Raw genomic sequence first — 20,918 nt, 5'->3', positions numbered from 1 at the left:
GACCCACACCTGTGCACACCCTAGGGTGAACAGACAGCAAGTGGGAAAAATCAGGACAGGAGGTGGGGGATAATTGGATCCTAGATAAGAAAAAGACCCCAAAATTCGGACTGTCTCTATAAAATCAGGACGTCTGGTCACCCTAACTCACTCCCAGGACTCCTGAGTTCCATTGCTGGGTTTCCTATTGGTTCCATTACTGGTTGTTTACCTTTTTCTGTGGGACTCTGGGCAAGTTGCTCCCCTATCTAGGGCTCTGTCCCCAGCAGACAAATGGGGATTTCATACTTTCCCACTATTGGAAAGTGCTGGGAGAATCTCCCAGCAAAAGCTGCTCTGACAGTGCTAAGCAGCATCTGACCATTCAAGGTCGGAGCTCAGTACCCGGGAGGAAGAGTGTTTGGCTCTGGGGTTTCACTTCAGCCCAGTTTACAGAGAGGGGCCCAGCTGTGGAGTTTGGCTCAAGAGGACCAAGTCTCCAATTTGTTAAGGGTGTTTTGAATTTCAATCCTGTGCTCCTAAGTGCTTGGTGTCAGTTGTAAATATTAGAACCATACTCTCCACTCCATTTTCCAAATCATTCATGAAAATATTGAATAGTACCGGACCCCAGACTGGTCCCTGCCGGACCCACTAGGTACGCCCTCTCCTTTGGACAGCCAAACATGAGGAGGGCTCCTGGAGTCTGGGCTTTCAACCAGCTCTGCACCCACATTACACTGATTGCAGTTGGACCGCATTTCCCTCATTTGCTTGTGAGAATGTCCTACGGAACTACGTCAAAAGCCTTAGTAACACCAAGCTAGATCCCATCTGCTGTTTACCCACCTCCACCAGGCCCGGAACCCTGCCAAAGAAGGAAAGAGGATTGGTTTGGAATGATTTGTTCTTGACAAATCCATGCTCACTAGTCGTAAGAACCAAATTATCCTGTAGGTGCTGCTGACAAACTGATTGTTAAAGAATGTATTGCAGGATCTCTCCAGCTATGGCAGTGAGGCTAGCTAGTCTGTAAGTCCCAGGGGTCTCTTTGTTCCCCTTTGAAAGATAGGTACCGTCTTGTTCATGGATGGGAAGATGTTCTTTTTCAGGGATCACAGACGAGAACTGGGGCACGTCGTCTGGTTTGTTAAGGCCACAAAAATGGAGGCAGGAACCTCTTCTCTCCTGCTGGCAAAGAACCCCAGGTACCTAAAAGACAGGACTCACATCCCTGAATGGGCTTTAAAAAAGGCACTGGTTAAAAAGTTTGGCCCAGACTATTTCTTGTTTCCACAGACTCAGACATTTTAGCAAACTTTAGAATTCCTTGGTGCAAACACCGTGAAACTCCCCTTTCTCCTTCACAGAGGGCTTTAACGCCCCTTATCTCACTCAGGCTCACAACTGCCCAGAGCTCGAGAACTGTCCCTGTTCCCATTGGATAGATGGGGAGGAGCCTGAGGTCCAGAGAAGGGAAGTGACCTCCCCAAGGGCCTACACAGCAAGGTGATGGCAGAGTCAGAAAAAGAAGCCACCAGTTCCAACTCCTGTTCTAACAGACAAAAATACCCCAGAGGGGGGGATAGAGCCCAGGAATCGAAACAGTGGGGAAATTTCATTTAAACCATTTCTGTCAGAAAATCCCATTCAGACTAAACCAGTTTGTTTCTTGAAATCATAACAAGTGGGATGAAAGTTCTATGCAAAAAATTTTGTTGCAAAACAAAAGCCTCTCCTGTTTGTCACAGTGTGTTAAATTGTCTCGTCACACACAAAGAGGAGACACTTAGATCTCAAAAATTAGATAAGATGCTTCAATCTGAGCTAAGTCAATGCTGTTCTTAACAATTTTGAAATAAAAAATTACAAAAAAAATAAACTGTTTCAACTATTCTACTATGTCATAAACTGCTCTGAGTAAAAGTGATAGGACACCTCATACTATGCACTACTCCTAGGACACTCTGCAAGGGATCCCCATCCTCCACCCACCATGAGGTATTAGGAGCGGATCATTATTATCCCTGCTTGAAAGAGGGAGAAGCTAAGGCTGAGAAAGGAGAATTGACTTGTCTTAGGTCACCTAGCCAGCCAGTGGCAGTGTTGGGAATAGGATCCAAGAGCTCTGATTTTCAAACTAACCAGCGGATCTTGAATTTCATACATTGAATGACCTGAATCAAGTGCTCTCAGATGAGCTCCAGACCAACAACTGTGCACAGTAATTATTCAGCAAGTATTTGAGGAGAACTGGAATGTTAGAGAGAATCATGAACTGCTCAGAGACAATTAATGCAGAGAAGTAGCAAAATTTGTCAAACATAGAACTGGTTCTGACTTATTTCCTTGGTCTTAAAAGAGAACAACAAGGACCTGAGTCTCCTCCCTGTCAATAACCTCCTGCTCAGCCAATCAGGGTAGAGACTGAGGATGGGAGGCTGAGGGTTCTCACCAGAGAGCCCAAAGGATGGCCCAGGTCACTGGAGAGGATGACTTCCCAAGCACTATTTCAGCCTCACATTTTTTCGTGGACCTCCCATAGTAGGAGCTGCAGAGCACTCGCCTGCAACACACACACACACACACACACCCTGATGATGGGAGGGGAACAGGAAAAAGGAGAAAAGAAGCAAGAGAAGAAGAGAAGGGAGGGAGGGAGGGATGGAGGAAAAGGTGAAACAAAAAGGACAAACCCTAATGTCCCCAGTGATTCTAAGGGACAAAATTCCAGGTGTGCAATAAAATTCTGCCTCCTTAAGCTCATGTTTTCCATGCCTAGAATTAAACTCTCACCAGATGGATCAGACTGAACAGGTTTCAAACCTCCAGGAGGCTCTTACCTTCTAAACAGGGACGTCTGTTTTCTAGTAAAATCACTAAAAGGGAAGGAGAAAACTCGAAAGAGGTTCCTCCTGGCGCTCACATCCGTGAACCCGAATACTCTCTCAGTCCTCAAAGAGAGACCTGGAGAAGGAGACTTGCTGAAGCAAAGCCACAGGGGTCTCTGAGGTTCCCCTGGCCCCCCGCCCCTGTCCTGCCTGGCTGATGTCAGCATCTCTCTGTAAGGTCACCACCTCCCCTCGACCTTTGACCAATAGTCTGAGGTCCTGCAAAAGGCCTTTGTGATGTCACTGCCACACCCCTCCCTTGCTGTGCTAATGTCCTACCCCTGGCCAGGCACTTTGGAGGTTTGAGCTACTCCCTGTGGATCACCCCACTCAAGGAGCGTTCGTTCTAGGCAGCAAGCCAGCTAGACGGGAAAACATCAGATGCTGCTCCCAATGCTACATTCAGTTTTTCAGAAATTAGTCGACTTTATGGCCAGAAGAGACCATTAGAGCATCTAATCTGACCCTCTGCATATCACAGGCCTCCTGTATGACACAAGAGCTACTTTTGGGGCAAACACATTCTAGAAAGGCGTCTAGTCTCCATTAAATGACATCAGGAGATGGAGAATCCACCACTTTCCTTGGTAGCTTGTTCCTGTGGTGAATCATCCTCCCTGTTGACTATTTGGGCCTTAGTTGTAATATGAATTTGTCTCTTTTCACTTTCCAGCCATTGGTTCTTGTTATGCCTTTCTCTGCTCTATTAAAGAGCCCTTTAATACCCAATCTTTCCTCTCCATTAAGGCACTTCAACACTTTAGTGACGTCACCTTTCAATCTTCTTTTGATGAGCTAAACAGGTGGAGCTCTTTCAATAGCTCACTAGAAGGCATTTTTGTCCAGCCCTCAGAACATTTGGTGGCTTTTTGCTGCCCCAGCTCCAGTTTCACAACATCTTTTTCAAATGAGGACGCCTAAACTGGAGGCAGTATTCCAATATCAGTCTCACTGATGGCGTGTCACCTCCTGTGACGTTATTGATATAATCTGTAACTTTATAGATCACCATTGTGACCGCTGTTCTATAGTTGCAGCCAATATTGTAGAAAGATTGTCATGTAAGGGGTCTGTGGAGAGGTTATGACTGGTTAATTATAACGATGCTATCTCTAGATGTGTATCATTTTTGTAGTTGACATTATGAATATTGGCTTTATGCTGCCCATATTTCAAACCTGTGCTCTGCTTCCGTGGAACACTCCAGCCAGACAAGTTGGTGTCAGTTCTGCCTAGTCTGCTTGATGTCCCATTAAGGACCACCAGCTATACATTTGACCCATTGAGAGAAGGCAGATATGCCTTGTAACTTAGCAAGGTATGCAGGGACGTGCCTATGGCAGAACTCAAAGGTTTTTCTATGCTACGTGCTGGATAGAGTGTCCTTGGGACAAAGAAAGCAAAGACCACATGGCAAGAGACTATAAAAGGCTGATGCCTCATCTCCATCTTGTCTTCAGTCCTGCTTCATACCTCTGGAGGGATTTTGCTACAAACTGAAGCTCTATACAAAGGACTGAATGACTCATCCCAGCTGTGGATGGACTCCAGAGACTTGATTTGAACCTGCAGTTTACTCCATCACTGCTACAAGCCTGAACCAAGAACTTTGCTATTACTGTATTTGAAGGGTTAAAATCCATGTACATTTTGTATAACAACCTGGTCTATGGATTGTGCCAGCTCTTTTCCAGACCCAAAGTCCAGAATATGGTCAAGGGACCAGAGGCCTAGGAAATAGTGATCAGCTAAGAGAAAGCTGGGTAAACAAAAAGCCTTGCTTGCTAAGATAGGCCTCGTCACCAAATTGCCAGGTGTTGAAGCTAAGAACTAAATAATTGTGTCTTATTCAGAGTTGCAGATTGAACAAAGAATCCCTGTTCCTATTGTGTTAGTCTCTTCTTTAGGGAGACATTCTTCCCACAGATCCAACCTTGAGTTTATGAAGAGTTGGCACATGTCAGTATAAGATATGGCATCCTTCCACCTCCCTTCCAAGGGACCAATACTTGCCTTAAGACAGAAAACAATCTTTATTGCCATATACTTTCACTGTTTCTTTGCTTTAACCCCTAGGAATGTACCTGTTGGACAATCAAAGGAGTTGCTCCATTCCTATAGATCCCAAATCAGAATTTAACCTATGTATTTTATAACATTTTATCAAAGCATTAATGAAATGTTAACTTGCTAACTTGAGACCTTGGGCAGAGATATTATGTAACCTGTTAACCATTGGCTAATGTGCTTATCTTGTCTTGCTGCAAAACATAGCCTGGGGTGTGGAACTGCCTACGTCGTCACTTTCCCCCACCCATGGACAATCTGTATATTCTATTGTAATCAATTAACTGACAGAGTCTCTGAGCCTAATACGGTAAGGTGACACTCCACCAGCACTGTGTGTCAAGCTCCTATGCTTGACCTCTACATGGTGTGGATGTATGTCCTTCACCATGCAGCCGAGATCAGCTCCAGAAGTCCTCGTCCACAGCTCATCCCTAGATGTCAAGGGAGAGCTCATTCAAATCTTGCTTACATATTTGATATAGGAGTTTCCAACTTACTTTAAAGACCATATGCTGACTCATACACCAAACCTTTGGAGAAAAACTTCCTGAGGGGGTCTGAAGCACCTGCTGCTGGAGGGAGGGAGGGAGCCCTGGGTTGGGATTGAGGGGCACTGGGAATGGGAGGGTGTTGTGGGTTGGGATTGAGGGGCACTGAGAATAGGAGGGTGTTGTGGGTTGGGATTGAGGGGCACTGGGAATAGGAGGGGGCTGTGGGTTGGGCAGAGGAGAAGAGTGAAGAGCAGGCTCTGCTTGGGAGTGAGGAGCAGTCAGCATAGGAGGGACTGTGGGTTGGGACTGAGAATAGAGGGAACATGGGTTTGGGCTGAAGAGCGTTGTCATTTGGGGATCCAGCAGGACAGGGGAAGAAAGCAGGTGATTCTAATTCCTTAGAGAAATTTTATGTGTGTGGTTATGCAGGGGAGGAACACGCTATATGCCCAGAGGCCTTTATTTCCTCCAGCCTCCGAGCACAGAGGGGATGTCAGGAAGTTTCCCCTTCAATCCCACACACACAAAGGCCCTTCTGAGGATAGGGAAAATTCTGAAGAGAAAAAGTAACATCCAAGGGGATTCCAAAAGGACAGGTTTTTAGGATCCTGGTGAGTAGTTTATCACCTGACCAGGGACTTGAACGTTGGACCTCAGATTAAGAGTCTGATGCTCTACCAACTGAGCTAGCCAGGCTCAGAAAGGCAAAGAACAAGTTGATGCAAAGGAGAAACTAGTTAAGAAAAAGAGAGTGGGAAACTTTAGGGGAAACCTGCTGCTCTCTCTCTCTTCCCAGCTCTAGCCTGGCCTGGTATTAGTACCAGTTAACAAGAGTAAGAAGAGAGAAAGTATCTGTATCTACCAACTTTTTTATAGCAGCTGTTCTCACTGGAACAACTCCATCCATAGCTTGCAGGCTCCTCCCAAGCCTAAAACAGAAAATCGTCTTGCCAGAAAGCAGCCCACTAGGGCTCACCATTGCTGCTTCTCTTTCCACCCAGAACCCCACTTCTTCTCCTGAGCTGCAAGTAGCCATATCTGGGACGCCAAGAGGCAGAGATAGGATTCTATCTCCCAGCAGCCAATGGCACCTCCCCAGGCTACTACTAACCCCACTTAGCCACATGTAGGCCAACCTCCAAGGGCAGAGGAGGCCAAGCCACAAGCATTCAAAAGGTGACTGGCCTAATTACTCGAGCTTCCCCAGGCTGACGCCAAGGTACTTTGTTCACTGATGTCACCACCCTCTATCGTGTGGGGGTTAGGGTTATCCTAGGGACAGGCCAGTGGCAGAAGGAGGAGGCCTTGCTGGACAGCAAGGGGAGCTGGGAAAAGGAAGCCAGCATGTTTCTGCCCAGTTTTGGGCTGAGGCCCTTTTGCAGGTTAGGCAAACGTGAGAACCACCACACTACAGAAACTCCATCACAGTGCGCTGCCCTGTCCCTGCCCTCAAATTCCCTGCACTTTGGTGGTGCTTACCCTGGCACACACTGAGGGGAGAACCTGGAGAAAATGGCGGCAGCTCTTCGATGGGTCAGCTGGCAGAGCAGAGGACTGGAGCCGGCACTCAGGAAGTCGTCCTTACATTACCCTTGTGATTCCAGCTTAAGGGAGAGCCAATGCTGCCTTTTCCTACAGTGAAGCCCAAAATGAGGGACTCACATGGGGTAAGGAACTGCTGTGTTGCCCGGAAACAGGATGCTGCTACAGGAAGATGGATGAAAGAGCCTGCTGAAACCAGGGATTGAACCAGGGACCTTTAGATCTTCAGTCTAACACTCACCCAGCTGAGCTACATCAGCACCTGAAGGGGCCCTTTTTGGGCTGCTGCTTCTCACCTTGAAGTTTATTCTCAATAAACCACCTCTCCAGTCAACTCCGGCCAATGCAAGAAGGACATCACTTGCTATTTTCGCACTTGGAAATGTCATCAACTAGTCTCTGGATCTCTCGAATGCTGCGCTTCACTTCATCGGGGAAAGGCGAGAGACGCGACCTTTGAACAAAAGGCCTGGGGTAACATCCTAATGTTGTCTCCTACTGTAACACTATTTAACACCGGCCCACCCTGTGCTGGTGACAGTTCCATTTCTAGGTATTAGCACGTTTCAGTTACCGTTAAAATTAAAAGTTTCTATATGCTTAAAGGAAATGATTTTTTTTATTTGCTTGTATATGGCATCAATAAATGCAGATTTACACATCCTAGCATGAACATGTACTGTCTTATATGATAGACGCAATGCCATCCCCAGCCTCAGAAACCACCCAGACATTATCATCAAAGAGGCTGATAAAGGAGGTGCTGTTGTCATCATGAACAGGTCTGACTACCAAAAAAAGGCTGCCAGACAACTCTCCAACACCAAATTCTACAGGCCACTTCCCTCAGATCCCACTGACGAATACACTAAGAAACTACAACATCTACTCAGGACACTCTCTACACTAACACCGGAACAAATCAACAAACCCTTAGAGCCCCAACCAGAGTTATTCTATCTACTACCCAAGATCCACAAACCCGGAAATCCTGGACGCCCCATCATCTTGGGCATTGGCACTCTCACTGAAGGACTGTCTGGATATGTGGACTCTCTTCTCAGACCCCATGCCACCAGCACTCCCAGCTATCTCCGTGACACCACTGATTTCCTGAGGAAACTACAACGCATTGGTGACCTTCCAGAAAACACCATCCTAGCCACCATGGATGTAGAGGCTCTCTACACGAACATCCCACACACAGATGGAATACAAGCCGTCAGGAACAGTATCCCTGATGATGCCACAGCACAATTGGCTGCTGAGCTCTGTGTCTTTATCCTCACACACAACTATTTCAAATTTGATGACAATATATATCTCCAGATCAGTGGCACCGCTATGGGCACCCACATGGCCCCACAATATGCCAATATTTTTATGGCCGACCCGGAACAACGCTTCCTCAGCTCTCATCCACTCACGCCCTTTCTCTACCTACGCTACATTGATGACATCTTCATCATCTGGACCCATGGGAAGGAGTTTCTGGAAAAATTCCACCATGATTTCAACAGCTTCCACCCCACCATCAACCTCAGCCTGGACCAGTCTACACAGGAGGTCCACTTCCTAGACACCACGGTGCAAATAAGTGATGGTCACATTACCACCACCCTATACCAAAAACCTACTGACCGCTATGCCTACCTTCATGCCTCCAGCTTCCATCCCGGGCACATCACACGATCCATTGTCTACAGCCAAGCACTGAGGTACAACCGCATCTGCTCTAATCTGTCAGACAGAGACCAACACCTACAAAATCTCCACCAAGCATTCTCAAAACTACAATACCCTCATGAGGAAATAAGGAAACAGATCAACAGAGCCAGACGTGTACCCAGAAGCCTCCTACTGCAAGACAAACCCAAGAAAGAAACCAACAGGACTCCACTGGCCATCACATACAGTCCCCAGCTAAAACCTCTCCAACACATCGTCAGGGATCTACAACTCATCCTGGACAATGATCCCACCTTTTCACAGGCCTTGGGTGGCAGGCCAGTCCTTGCCCACAGGCAACCTGCCAACCTGAAACATATTCTCACCAGCAACTGCACACTGCACCATAGTAACTCTAGCTCAGGAACCAATCCATGCAACAAACCTCGATGCCAACTCTGCCCACATATCTACACCAGCGACACCATCGCAGGACCTAACCAGATCAGCCACACCATCACTGGTTCATTCACCTGCACGTCCACCAATGTAATATACACCATCATATGCCAGCAATGCCCCTCTGCTATGTACATCGGCCAAACTGGACAGTCACTACAGAAAAGGATAAATGGACACAAATCAGATATTAGGAATGGCAATATACAAAAACCTGTAGGAGAACACTTCAACCTCCCTGGCCACACTATAGCAGACCTTAAGGTGGCCATCCTGCAGCAAAAAAACTTCAGGACCAGACTTCAAAGAGAAACTGCTGAGCTTCAGTTCATCTGCAAATTTGACACCATCAGCTCAGGATTAAACAAAGACAGTGAATGGCTTGCCAACTACAAAACCAGTTTCTCCTCCCTTGGTTTTCACATCTCAACTTCTAGAACAGGGCCTCATCCTCCCTGATTGAACTACCTCATTATCTCTAGCTTGCCTGCATATATATATACCTGCCCCTGGAAATTTCCACTACATGCATCTGACGAAGTGGGTATTCACCCACGAAAGCTCATGCTCCAAAACGTCTGTTAGTCTATAAGGTGCCACAGGATTCTTTGCTGCTTTTATATGATAGAGAAAATCATGCTTCCAAATTGTGCATCGAAATCATGAAATGAGCAACAAATGCAATAAAAAATAAGTATCAGAGGGGTAGCCGTGTTAGTCTGGATCTGTAAAAGCAGCAAAGAGTCCTGTATATTAACCCACGAAAGGTCATGCTCCAAAACATCTGTTAGTCTATAAGGTGCCACAGGACTCTTTGCTGCTCATAAAAAATAAGGTATTTAATGGTTTAACATATGGAGTAGGGCTGGGGGGCACCGAGGGCACTTCCTGCCTGGGATGCCACTTGGTCTAGGGGAGGCCCTGTCAGGGAGAACAGGAGTTAGTCTCACAGGCCTATTTTCAGGCTGTAATCTGTGGGCACCCTGCTCTGGGGGAGGGATCGCGGTAGCCCAGACTCAGGGCTGGAACAGACCCCTGATTGAGGGGGTGGCTGCATGGTTTACAGCGCTCTGAGATCTCAGACAATGTGTCTCCCCAAAGCCTCAGATATGCGTCCCCAGACGGCTCCTGTGCTACCTCCGCTCCTTTCACAGTCTATAGCAAGGAGCAGCAGCAAGGGGCAGGGATGAGCCATAGGCACTAGGTGGGGGGCAGAGGCTTCAGGAGGAAACCCAGCACCCAGAGCAGAGGGGGATATGAGGCTTTTTCTCTTTCCTTAACCACGTGTTATAGCTCCGAGAGCTCTTTGAAATGCCTCCCCGCCCACAGCCTGGGAAAGGGGAAGGAGTCTCAGGTTCTAGCTTAATTTGGATGAGGATCACTGACCCCTAGAACCATTCACTGCCCTTTCCCAGATAAACCTGTGATGCACAGAACGGGGCTGAGCTAAATGCTGACAGGAGTCGGGAATTGCTCCCCTGGAATAGCAGCAGGATTGGGCAGCTGGAAATCTCCCCAAAGGAGCTGAAGTCTTGGTGGGTCAGACATAGATGTCCCAGGTACTGCATGGGGGGGGGGGGTTGGTTTCTTTTCTGGACAAGAGCAGTGAGAGTTGTCTCAACATTTCAGTAGAAAAATTCAGACCCTAACTGTGTGTGGTGGGGAAGTCGATAACAGTTTCTTTGGTTTTGATTTAGTTTGTTCTCTTATTCTCAATTTAAAAGCCCTGGATCATTTTGATGGGAAAAATGTTTGCACAAGGCCTAGGAAAAGTAAGAAAAGTTAAAAATTTGTGTTGGAGTGAGGGGTTCTCTGTGGGCCAGGGCAGGGGTGGAGATTTTCATGGGGAAGAGGTTAAGGGATAAATTAGAGGTTTTTGCGGGAACACAGGGGGAATGTTTTTCAGTTTTATTTTTTCAGAGAGAAACCTCCCCACTCTCCCTGTGCTGCTGCCCAACTCAGACCCCACTGACACCCTTGTGATGAAGTGGGGATTTTCTGAATGCTTTATATGCAAATGATGTATGCCTCAGTTTTCCCTATTCGTTGCATGATTGTCTAGGTCAGAGGTTCAAAATGTGAGATTCATCCTGCCAGGGGGAATGGAGTAGCATTCAGGGGGATACAATTGGGCCCGAGCCAGCCACCATCGGGGGGTGGGGAGGGGGAGCCAACCAGCTCCGCTGTTGGCTCCAGTCTCAGCTGCTGGCTATGGCTGCAGGCACCAGTCCTGGGGCTCCACTCTCAGCCCCATTCTGGGGGCTCCACTCCGGGTCTCAGCCCCCACATCCTGCTCTGACCTCTGCCTCAGCCCCCTTACCCTGTCTGCTTCCCTTCCCCTGTAGCTGCAGCCCCTTTCCCAGGCATGGCTCATGGGGGGCATAGACAGGGGTAAAGGGGGCCTGACCCTGAAGTGTTTTGGGACCACTGATCTCAGTGGTGGGACAAGGGTGTTTAATCTTGGCAGAGACCCCCAAAGGGCAGGTGTGGCTGCTGTCCAGCTGCATGGGCCCAGACAATGGCCACAAATTCTGTCTCCTAGCAACCGATGGCCGGGGCGCACCTGCTGCAAGAGGCCAGCTGGCTGGGATGAGTTGGAGAACAAAGAAAGAGTGGAGGCCAGGTGAGCAGGTTGCCAGGGAAACAGAACAAAGGACAGAAGAGGGACAAAAGGGCCTGGCTGAGCTGGGCTGTTGGGAGCAAGGAGTCGGCTGTGTTGGGGACTCGACGAGAGAGCTCAGGCTCTGAGTTCGGGGTCTCCCCAAGATGGACGTTGCTGAATCTTCCTGCTTCCTGTGCTAACACAGAACTTTCCCAGCTGGATTCCAGACCACTAATAAACCTTCTGTTTTACAATGCTGGCTGAGTCACTGCCTCCCCTAGCACAGCTGCTGCTGTGGGATCCCGGTTGTGGGCTTGGCAGGGGAAATTTTTGCTTTTTATTATGCCACATGCAGGTTGTGTGGGGTAGCTGAGACAGCATGTGCTTTTCAGCTTCCTGGGTATGTTAGTAATCTCCCTGGAACTTGCATGGGCCATAGCAAAAGCTCAGATCCTTCTTCCAGAAGAGAGAAGAAGGGACGAGCTTTTGAATTTTTGCAGGATGGCTTGGGATCTGCAGAGAGGAGATGAGGCTGCTGGGGCTCCAGCCAGCTCAGGGCTCCTCCGAGCAGGTTGTGGGAGGAGGGCTCAGGGCTCCGGCTGGATGAGGCTCCTCTGACTTTGAGGGTAGGGTAGGGGATCTTGGGGCGCCTGTCATTGGGGGGGCGGTAGGAAGTCTCAGGCTATGTGGGGGAGGTCTCAGGGCTTGGGTTGGAAGGGGGGACTGGGTCTTGGGGCACTGGCCATGGGGGCATAGAAAGTGAGGGCGCTGGTGGTCTTGGGGCTGCCACAATGGGGGGGTGGGGCCTCGGACTGCAGGAGGAGGTAAGGGGTCTCAGGGCTCTGTCCGTGGGGGGGGGCAGAAGGGGTGGAACCGGGGGCTAGCCTCCCCAAAGAGGGCTCCACCCATTGCCCATGATGGTCACTGCGGAAGTTGGGGGTGCATGACCGGGGGGAGTGTAAGGCTTTCCGAGGTGTCCTATTCAGGTGGACTCGCTACAGGAAGCTCCTGGTGTGGAACAGGGTGCTGGAAGGTCCAAGGTCAGTTCCAGGAGGCACTGAAGCCAAGGAGGCTTCCCCTAGTGAGAGCACCCCTGGGGGTGGGTGTCACACTGGCAAGGCTCCTGCCAGGGTTTGAATCAGAGCTGTTCCAGAGCACTGAGCCTGTGTGCCTGTCACAGCCCCCTAGCATGTGACCTACAGGCTCCACTCTGGCAAAGCTCCCTGTGAATCAGAGACAAACTCCCCCCTTCTCCTAGTTAATCTCCCCTGCAGAGAACCCAGAGCAGCTCCTGCCGCGCTGGGTCTCCTGACAGTCACAGCTGGCCAAGGAGCTGCCCAAGCCGTTCCCCTAGGTCCTTGTGCAGGGTCAGTGTCAGTTCTGACCTCACGAGCACAGTGGTGACTCTCCCTGCCTGTCACATGGGGGATGAGGGCTTGATTCATTGGGGAGAAAGCTGGGATTTTGACACCAAGTGTATGTCTGCAGTGCAATTAAACCTCACAGCTGGCCCAGGCTGGCTGACTCGGGCTTGCCAGGCTCGAGGTACAGGGGCTTGCTCAGGCTGGAGCCCTACCACTGGGACCTTCCCCCCTCGCTAAGTTCAGTGGCTGATATACTGAAGATGAGTCTGTAAGTGGGGAATGTGTACTGGGTGCTGCAACTGGATAGACACTTCCTAGCAGGAGACTCACCCAGTGAATGCGATCTACTCTAAAAAATATGTGATGACAGAAAGTCATCCTGGCTCTCTGTATTCATCAACTGACAAGGACTCAATTCAACTTGCTCAGGTTAGAAAGAAAGTTTGTTTTTTATTTTATTGTGAGCCTGGAAGCAGCCTCCGGTGTGAAAGGCAGAGCTGGATTGTTTCGAGCTCATGCACCCGTATCACTAATGGAGTAAAGGAATGTACAAACCAATGAAGCCTTAACATGTCATTTGCATCCTCAAGCCTTGTCCCTGTGACAGGATCTCAAGGACAGACAGAAATGTTAACCAGAGTCAGGAGGAGAGAGGAAAGCACTTTCCCTCGTGTATTTCCCCAGGCTGTTGTGCAAGGCAGCCGAGTGCTTTATGGCATTTTCTGTCACTGATTTTTTCATTGGTGTGGGAGGAAAGACTTAGACCTGCCAGCTTTGTGAACCTGTGAATGTGAAGTGATCAAGTGATGAGTTAACAATGATGCTGTTGCACAGGATTTGATTGGAACCAGAAAACAAAAAGCCCTTAAAGTGGAACTCTTGGGTGAACAGAATGAGCTGATTTGTATTCAAGCTTGGAAGGCAATAGATTGTTACACTGGGCAGAACAGCCTGGTTTGGTTTGTTGTTTGGTTGGTTGGTTGTTGTCCCTGGTAAATTGCAGAGAGTTCAGAGAAGAGCCACAGGAATGATTAAAGGCTTGAGCAGAGAGAGAAGTTAAAAACAAACAGAACTTTCCCTGCTCCTGCTGGCTGTGACTGCTGACGACTTTTTTCCTTCTCTACTCCAGGGTCTCTCTTCTGCCAGATTTTAAGAAAGTCAGGACACCCTGCAGACTATGGCAGAGCAGTTTGGTAATAGGTTGCAGTACTCACCATGTAGGAGTGCAGCTATTGTAACACCTTGACTGACCATGGAGTAAATCCTGCAGCTCTGGCAGCCCAGGATAGCCTCCCACTGATGGTGATGGGAATTTAGCCTTTGTAACTGTCTGCTGGTGTCTGAGGTCTCAGATGTGAATTAAACTGGGGGCAGACACGGCTTCATCCAAACAAGTGAAGGATGTAAGTGAAAGCGCAAAGCTGGCCCTGGGGAGCTGCTGCAGTCTCATCACCACAGCTGGAAGGGAGAAGAGGAAACACTCCCTAAAGTGCTGGGAGCAGCCCCGAGAAAAGGAAGTTTGTCAGTGAGATCAGTAGCAATAAATGTGAAATGACGGAGTGCTTTCTCCTCTGTGCTGACAGGTTTGAATTGTGTTACTTTACTATGAAATAAAGCTTTAAAATATCCTGCTGTAATTTCAGGATGGGTCTGTAACCGTAATCAGTCTCTGCAGAAGTGGGACTTTCAAAATTCCTAAGGCATGTAAGGGGTGGAGTTCACGGTCGGTCACCTGAGGGCAGTGCAGTAGAGTTCAAACTGATGACCAGAGAGGCGAGAACAGGGATTGTGGGACAACCCCCAGAGCCCAATCACAGCATTGTAATCGACCAGGGTGTCTACACTGGCACGGTGGTGCTGTAGCCCCGATGCAGAAAGCTGTACGTCTCTCGTTGGGTTTTTTTTTTACAGTGCTGCAACTGCACCGTTTCTGAGTGGCTTGGCAGTGTGTACACCTCAGACGTTACACCACAGAAAGCTGCCTTACTGTGCAGAAACTTGCCAGTTAGACAAGGCCATAAACGGCTTGCATAAGAATGCAAACCTGGTCACAGTAGGTCAGACCAATGGTCCGTCTAGCCCAGTGTGCTGCCTGAGAGTGACCAGATGCATCAGAGGGAATAAACAGAATAGTCTTAGGCCTGGTCTACACTATCTGTTTATACCGATTTTAGCAGCGTTAAACCGATTTAACGGTGCACCCATCCACACAAAGAGGCCCCTTATATCCATATAAAGGGCTCTTTAAACCGGTTTCTGTACTCCTCCCCAATGAGAGGAGTAGTGCTAAAATCGGTATTACCCTATCGGAGTTAGAGTTAGTGTGGCCGCAAATCGACGGTATTGGCCTCCGGGCAGTATCCCACAGTGCACCATTGTGACTGCTCTGGACAGCAATCTGAACTCGGAGGCACTGGCCAGGTAGACAGGAAAAGCCCCATGAACTTTTGAATTTCATTTCCTGTTTGGCCAGCGTGGAGAGCTCATCAGCACAGGTAACAATGCAGTCTCCTGAGAACTGAAAAAGAGCTCCAGCATGGACCGCACGAGAGGTACTGGATCTGATCGCTATATGGGGAGAGGATTCTATGCTAACAGAACTCCGTTCCAAAAAACAAAATGAAAAAACATTTGAAAAAATTTCCAAGGCTATGCTGGAGAAAGGCCACACCAGGGACTCAGTGCAGTGCAGAGTGAAAGTTAAGGAGCTCAGACAAGCCTACCAGAAAACCAAAGAAGCAAATGGAAGGTCCGGGGCAGGGCTGAAAACATGCCGCTTGTACGCTGAGCTACGTGCAATTCTAGGGGGGGGTCCACCACCACTACCCCACACCTGTCTCATAGACTCTTAGACTCTAGGACTGGAAGGGACTTCGAGAGGTCATCAAATCCAGTCCCCTGCCCTCATGGCAGGAACAAATACTGTCTAGACCATCCTTAATAGACATTTATCTAACCTACTCTTAAATATCTCCAGAGATGGAGATTCCACAACTTCCCTAGGCAATCTATTCCAGTGTTTAACTACCCTGACAGTTAGGAACTTTTTCCTAATGTCCAACCTAAATCTCCCTTGCTGCAGTTTAAGCCCATTGCTTCTTGTTCTATCATTGGAGGCTAAGGTGAACAAGTTTTCTCCCTCCTCCTCATGACACCCTTTTAGATACCTGAAAACTGCTATCATGTCCTCTCTAAGTCTTCTCTTTTCCAAACTAAACAAACCCAATTCCTTCAGCCTTCCTTCATAGGTCATGTTCTCAAGACCTTTAATCATTCTTGTTGCTCTTCTCTGGACCCTCTCCAATTTCTCCACATCTTTCTTGAAATGCGGTGCCCAGAACTGGACACAATACTCCAGTTGAGGCCTAACCAACGCAGAGTAAAGCGGAAGAATGACTTCTCGTGTCTGTGGATTCCGAGGTGGGGTTGGTAATCTCAGCCATGCCTGAGGAGTCTGCAGCCGGGGAAGATGAGGAGGAGGAAGAGGAGGACACAGCACTCCATTCTCCCCAACAGCCAGGAGCTTTTTCCTCACTCAGACGGAATTATCCTCCCAGCCCTCCCAAGCCAGTAGCCCAGACAATGAAGTCATGGAAGCGACGTCTGGTGAGTGTACCTTTGTAAATATAAAACATGGTTTTAAAGCAAGCGTTTTTTAATGATTGATTTGCCCTGAGGACTTGGGATGCATTCGCGGCCAGTACAGTTACTGGAAAAGTCTGTTAACATGTCTGGGGATGGAGTGGAAATCCTCAAGGACATCTCCATGAAGCTCTCCTGGAGGTACTCCAAAAGCCTTTGCAGAAGGTTTCTGGGCCAGGCAGCCTTATTCCATCCACCATGGTAGGACACTTGACCACGCCATGCATGTAGCAAGTAATCTGGTATCATTGCATGACAAAGCATAGCTGCGTATGGTCCCGGTGATTGCTGGCATTCAAGAAACATCCGTTCTTTATCTCGTTGTGTTATCCTCAGGAGAGTGATAACGTTCATGGTAACCTGGTTGAAATTCAGGAATTTAATTAAGGGGACAGAGATGACCATTCCTACTGGCCTGTTTGCCTGTTGCTTAAAAGAAATCCTTCCTTGCAGGTAGCCAAGTGGAGGGAGGGGAGGAGGGGTAATGGCGCTGAGCTTTTTCGCATTTGGCTGGCAGGGGTCTTCCCTGTTACCAGCTACGCAGTGGGGGGCAAAGGGGCTGATTAGCGGTGATCTTCCATGATACCAGCCACGCGGTGGGGGGGAGGGGTAAAGCGATCATCCCAGAGAATTGGATGAGGGGGTGGTTTCTGATGCTGCATGTTAACAGGAAAGAAGCAGCACTGAAAGGGCTTTGCTTGGTATTTGGGAAAGGAGGGCACTGTGTACATGAAGGCTGCAGAAGCCAAAAGACAATGGCTTACCATGGCCGCATGCAAGCTGAATTCTGATGCCTGGATCTGTGTCTGTGAGATCTCTAACACCAGAGCCACAGGCACTCAATATTAAGATGCAAAATGCGACTTTGTAGTGAAATCACATGTGCTATGTAAGGTGAATAGTGTTGTTCACTGTGAAAGAGTATAATCATTGTTCTGTAAAATGTATCTTTTTGAATGCTTCTCTCCCTTTTTTACCTCCCTCATGCAGCTGCAAATTTTTCAAGCCTTCCTACTCCATCCCAAAGGCTATCTCAGATAAGGCGGAGGAAAAAAAGATGCGAGACGAAATGTTCTCGGAAATCATGGAAGTGACCCGCAATGAAAGAGCTCATCTGAATGAGTGGAAGGACGTGGTATCAAATTACAGGAAAGATGCTAGTGAACGTGAGGACAGGAGGGACCAACGTGAGGATAGGAGGGACGAACGTGAGGAGAGGAGAGACGCTCGAGATGACAGGTGGCGCCAGGAAGATCAGAGGTGTAGGCAGGAAGATCAGCGGTGGCAGGATGCAACGCTGGGGCTGCTGCGTGATCAAACTGACATCCTCCGACATCGGGTGGAGCTTCAGGAACAGCAGCAGGATCACAGAATGCCGTTGCAGCCCCTGTGTAACCACCCTCACCACTCACCATGTTCCATATCTTCCTCACCCAGAGGTGTAAGAATGCGTGGGGGAAGGCTTCATGCACCCGCCCAGTCCACCCCCGTGGACAGCCCAACCAAAAGGCTATCATTACTTTGAAATATTTTTAGTGGCCTCTTCTTTCCCTCCTATCCTCCTCCCAAACCACACCCGGGATACCTTGTCAGTTCTCTCCCTCTTTTTATAATGACTTTTTAATAAAGAATACATGATTTTTAAATGATAGTGACTTTATTTCCTTAAGCAAGCTGTAATCGAAGGGGGAGGGTGGGTTGCGTACAGGGAATGAGTCAATTAAGGGGGGGGTTCATCAAGGGGAAAAAAACACAAGTCACACCGTACCCTGGCCCGTGATGAAACTCGTTTTCAAAGCTTCTCTGGATGCGCACCTTACGCATGTGAAAGTTTCGCAGCCACTGTGAATCGTCCCAAACTTGCAAAACTATGCGGTCCCACCAGTCTGTGCTTGTTTCCCGGGCCCAAAATCAGCGTTCAATGGCTAGAACCCGCCCCATTACCAGCAGGATCTCTAAAGCGCAGGGGCCCGCGGTTTGAGATAATTCTGTGTCCGTGTCCTCATCACTCTCGTCTCCGCTCTGCCGTAGCCACCGCCTCCTCGCCTGGCTTTGCAGGTCCTGGTTCAGCGTAGACTGCACGAGAATGCGCAAGGTGTTTACAACGTCCATGATTGTGGTCTTGATCTGAGCAGGGTCCATGCTTGCTGTGCTATGGCGTTTGCACAGTTCAGCTAGGAAAAAAGGCACGAAACAGTTGTCTGCTGCTTTCACGGAGGGAGGGGTGAGGCTGTACCCAGAATCACCCGTGACAATGTTTTTTGCCCCATCAGGCACTGGGATCTCAACCCAGAATTCCAAGGGGCGAGGGAGACTGCAGGAACTATGGAATAGCTACGGGATAGCTACCCACAGTGCAACGCTCTGGAAATCGACACTAGCCTCGGTACATGGACGCACACCGCCGAATTAATGTGCTTAGTGTGGCTGCGTGCACTCAACTTTATACAATCTGTTTTACAAAACCAGTTTATGTAAAATCGGAATAATCCCGTAGTGCAGACATATCCTTACTGGCCTGCAAGATAAGGTCTTCTACTCTTACCTTTAACTTCATTGTTGTCATTCCTACTTATCCTATCTACCACATCTCCCCCGAGGTCTCTGGGCAAATCAGGTGTGAACCACTTCTTTGATACAGACTGCCCCAATCCAGCTGAATTGAGGCAGACTTTGGGCCAATGTCAGTTTGGAAAAGGCTCACTTACCCTGGAGGTTTCTCAAAGTATCTGTTACTGTGAACCACGTGTAGTGTGGATGTGTGAACCCCAAAGATATCAAACATGAAAGAAACACAAGGCCAGTTCTGAGGAGGTTTCCAGACCTAGGCCTGAGGGTTAAACAGCTGTGCTCAAAAGGAAAAGGGGCCTCAGGCCCTATAAAAACAACTGGTTGCAAAAATAAAACAAAAATTAAACGCATAATAAAAAAAAATGTAAAAAAAAACAACCCAGAAAAGCTCCCATCACACATCTATCACCATTTCGGATTTTGACATCTCCTGCCTGGTGTGACATCTTTGCTTTGCAAACAAGAGACCTGGAGAACTCTGTGTAACTGGGTAAAAGGTTACACATCTTCTCTCCAGTAATTTTTCTCCTAATAGAAGACTTACTTTAAAATGTATCAAAATAAATTCTATTTGAACTAGAAATAACTACAGTCTATCCTGGGTCTCTGTTCTCATATATGCTATTTCTCTTACATATTCCCCTCACTCTAATTCCTTTGGAGTGAGGTTTCAATTTCAGGATTAGTCACCATTTCCTAGACAGTAGGAGGGGGCAAGGAGAGAACTAGAAGAAAACCTGAATTATATTGTAACACTGAAAGTTATCACAGAATCAGCCTCTTACGTTACACTAGTTAACTTCATGTTTAATTTCATTGTCGCTGGTAACAACTTATCAAAGATTTCAAAATATAAACCTATAGGGCAGTTCTCTCTTAATTCCCATTTCCACCCAGTCAGCTTTGTGTGAAGTCACATTCTACAATAACCTAGGAGCCTTCCACTTCTGTGAGTTAATTTCTCCCTGGGGCTTCTCCCAGAAGTGTGGGTGGAAGGGGTCTCACACTATGTGGGAAGGCTGCATCATGAGAAAAACCACCTGTGCTCTATTTTCACACTTTTTAATCTTTCAGAGTAGCAGGAGGTGGAGAAGTGATACAAATGCATAAGACTTACTAGCAAAACTAAGAGACCAAACCACAGACTCTGGACTCAACAACATTCATGTATCCTGCAGTCTGAATTTGAAATCTGATGCATTCCCCCACTGGCTGCCATCAATTGCCCAGTATGGAAGTGCTTCTTGTCCAGCAAGATTGGGACCCATAGGCATGGAATGGCTCTGAAGGAATCAGCCGTTTCTCTCTGTGCTTCATGAAACTTTGGATCCAAATGGTAACAGACAGTTGTGCCCAATTTAATCATGGCACCTTTTAGGAGTGTGACCAATGCCACATAACTAGGGAGCAGGGTTCTAAAAATAGTTTACCAGGGCCACAGGTCACCATAGCTTCCATCTCAGGGGTGAAAATCAACCACTAGTACCTGCAATTTCTACCTGAGTTCTTGTCAAATCTTGGACCTTCCCTGGAGTCATTTTACACTTCTCTAGTGTAGAATTCTTCACCAACCACACAACAGATCAGTAGCATAGTGAGGTACAACTCCCCCAAATATGCCCTTTTATTTTTTAATCTG

General features: G+C 48.1%; 1 protein-coding gene and 2 non-coding genes across 5 annotated transcripts in view; all 3 read right to left on the bottom strand.

The window, feature by feature from the left end:
* Positions 1 to 20,918, bottom strand: part of LOC115642642 (zinc finger protein 436-like) — a 936,374-nt gene that overhangs the window by 315,074 nt on the left and 600,382 nt on the right. The gene's annotated exons all lie outside the window — the stretch shown is intronic.
* On the bottom strand, positions 6,056 to 6,127 carry TRNAK-CUU. Its single transcript has one exon. It is a non-coding gene; the product is annotated as a tRNA-Lys (tRNA).
* Positions 7,161 to 7,233, bottom strand: TRNAF-GAA. The gene has a single exon. It is a non-coding gene; the product is annotated as a tRNA-Phe (tRNA).

The sequence above is a fragment of the Gopherus evgoodei genome, unplaced genomic scaffold (assembly GCF_007399415.2).
Source record: "Gopherus evgoodei ecotype Sinaloan lineage unplaced genomic scaffold, rGopEvg1_v1.p scaffold_43_arrow_ctg1, whole genome shotgun sequence".
In the NCBI taxonomy this organism is placed as follows: Eukaryota; Metazoa; Chordata; order Testudines; family Testudinidae; genus Gopherus; species Gopherus evgoodei.
The sequence above is the reverse complement of the archived record's forward strand: the minus strand, read 5'-3'. Positions and strand labels throughout refer to the sequence as shown.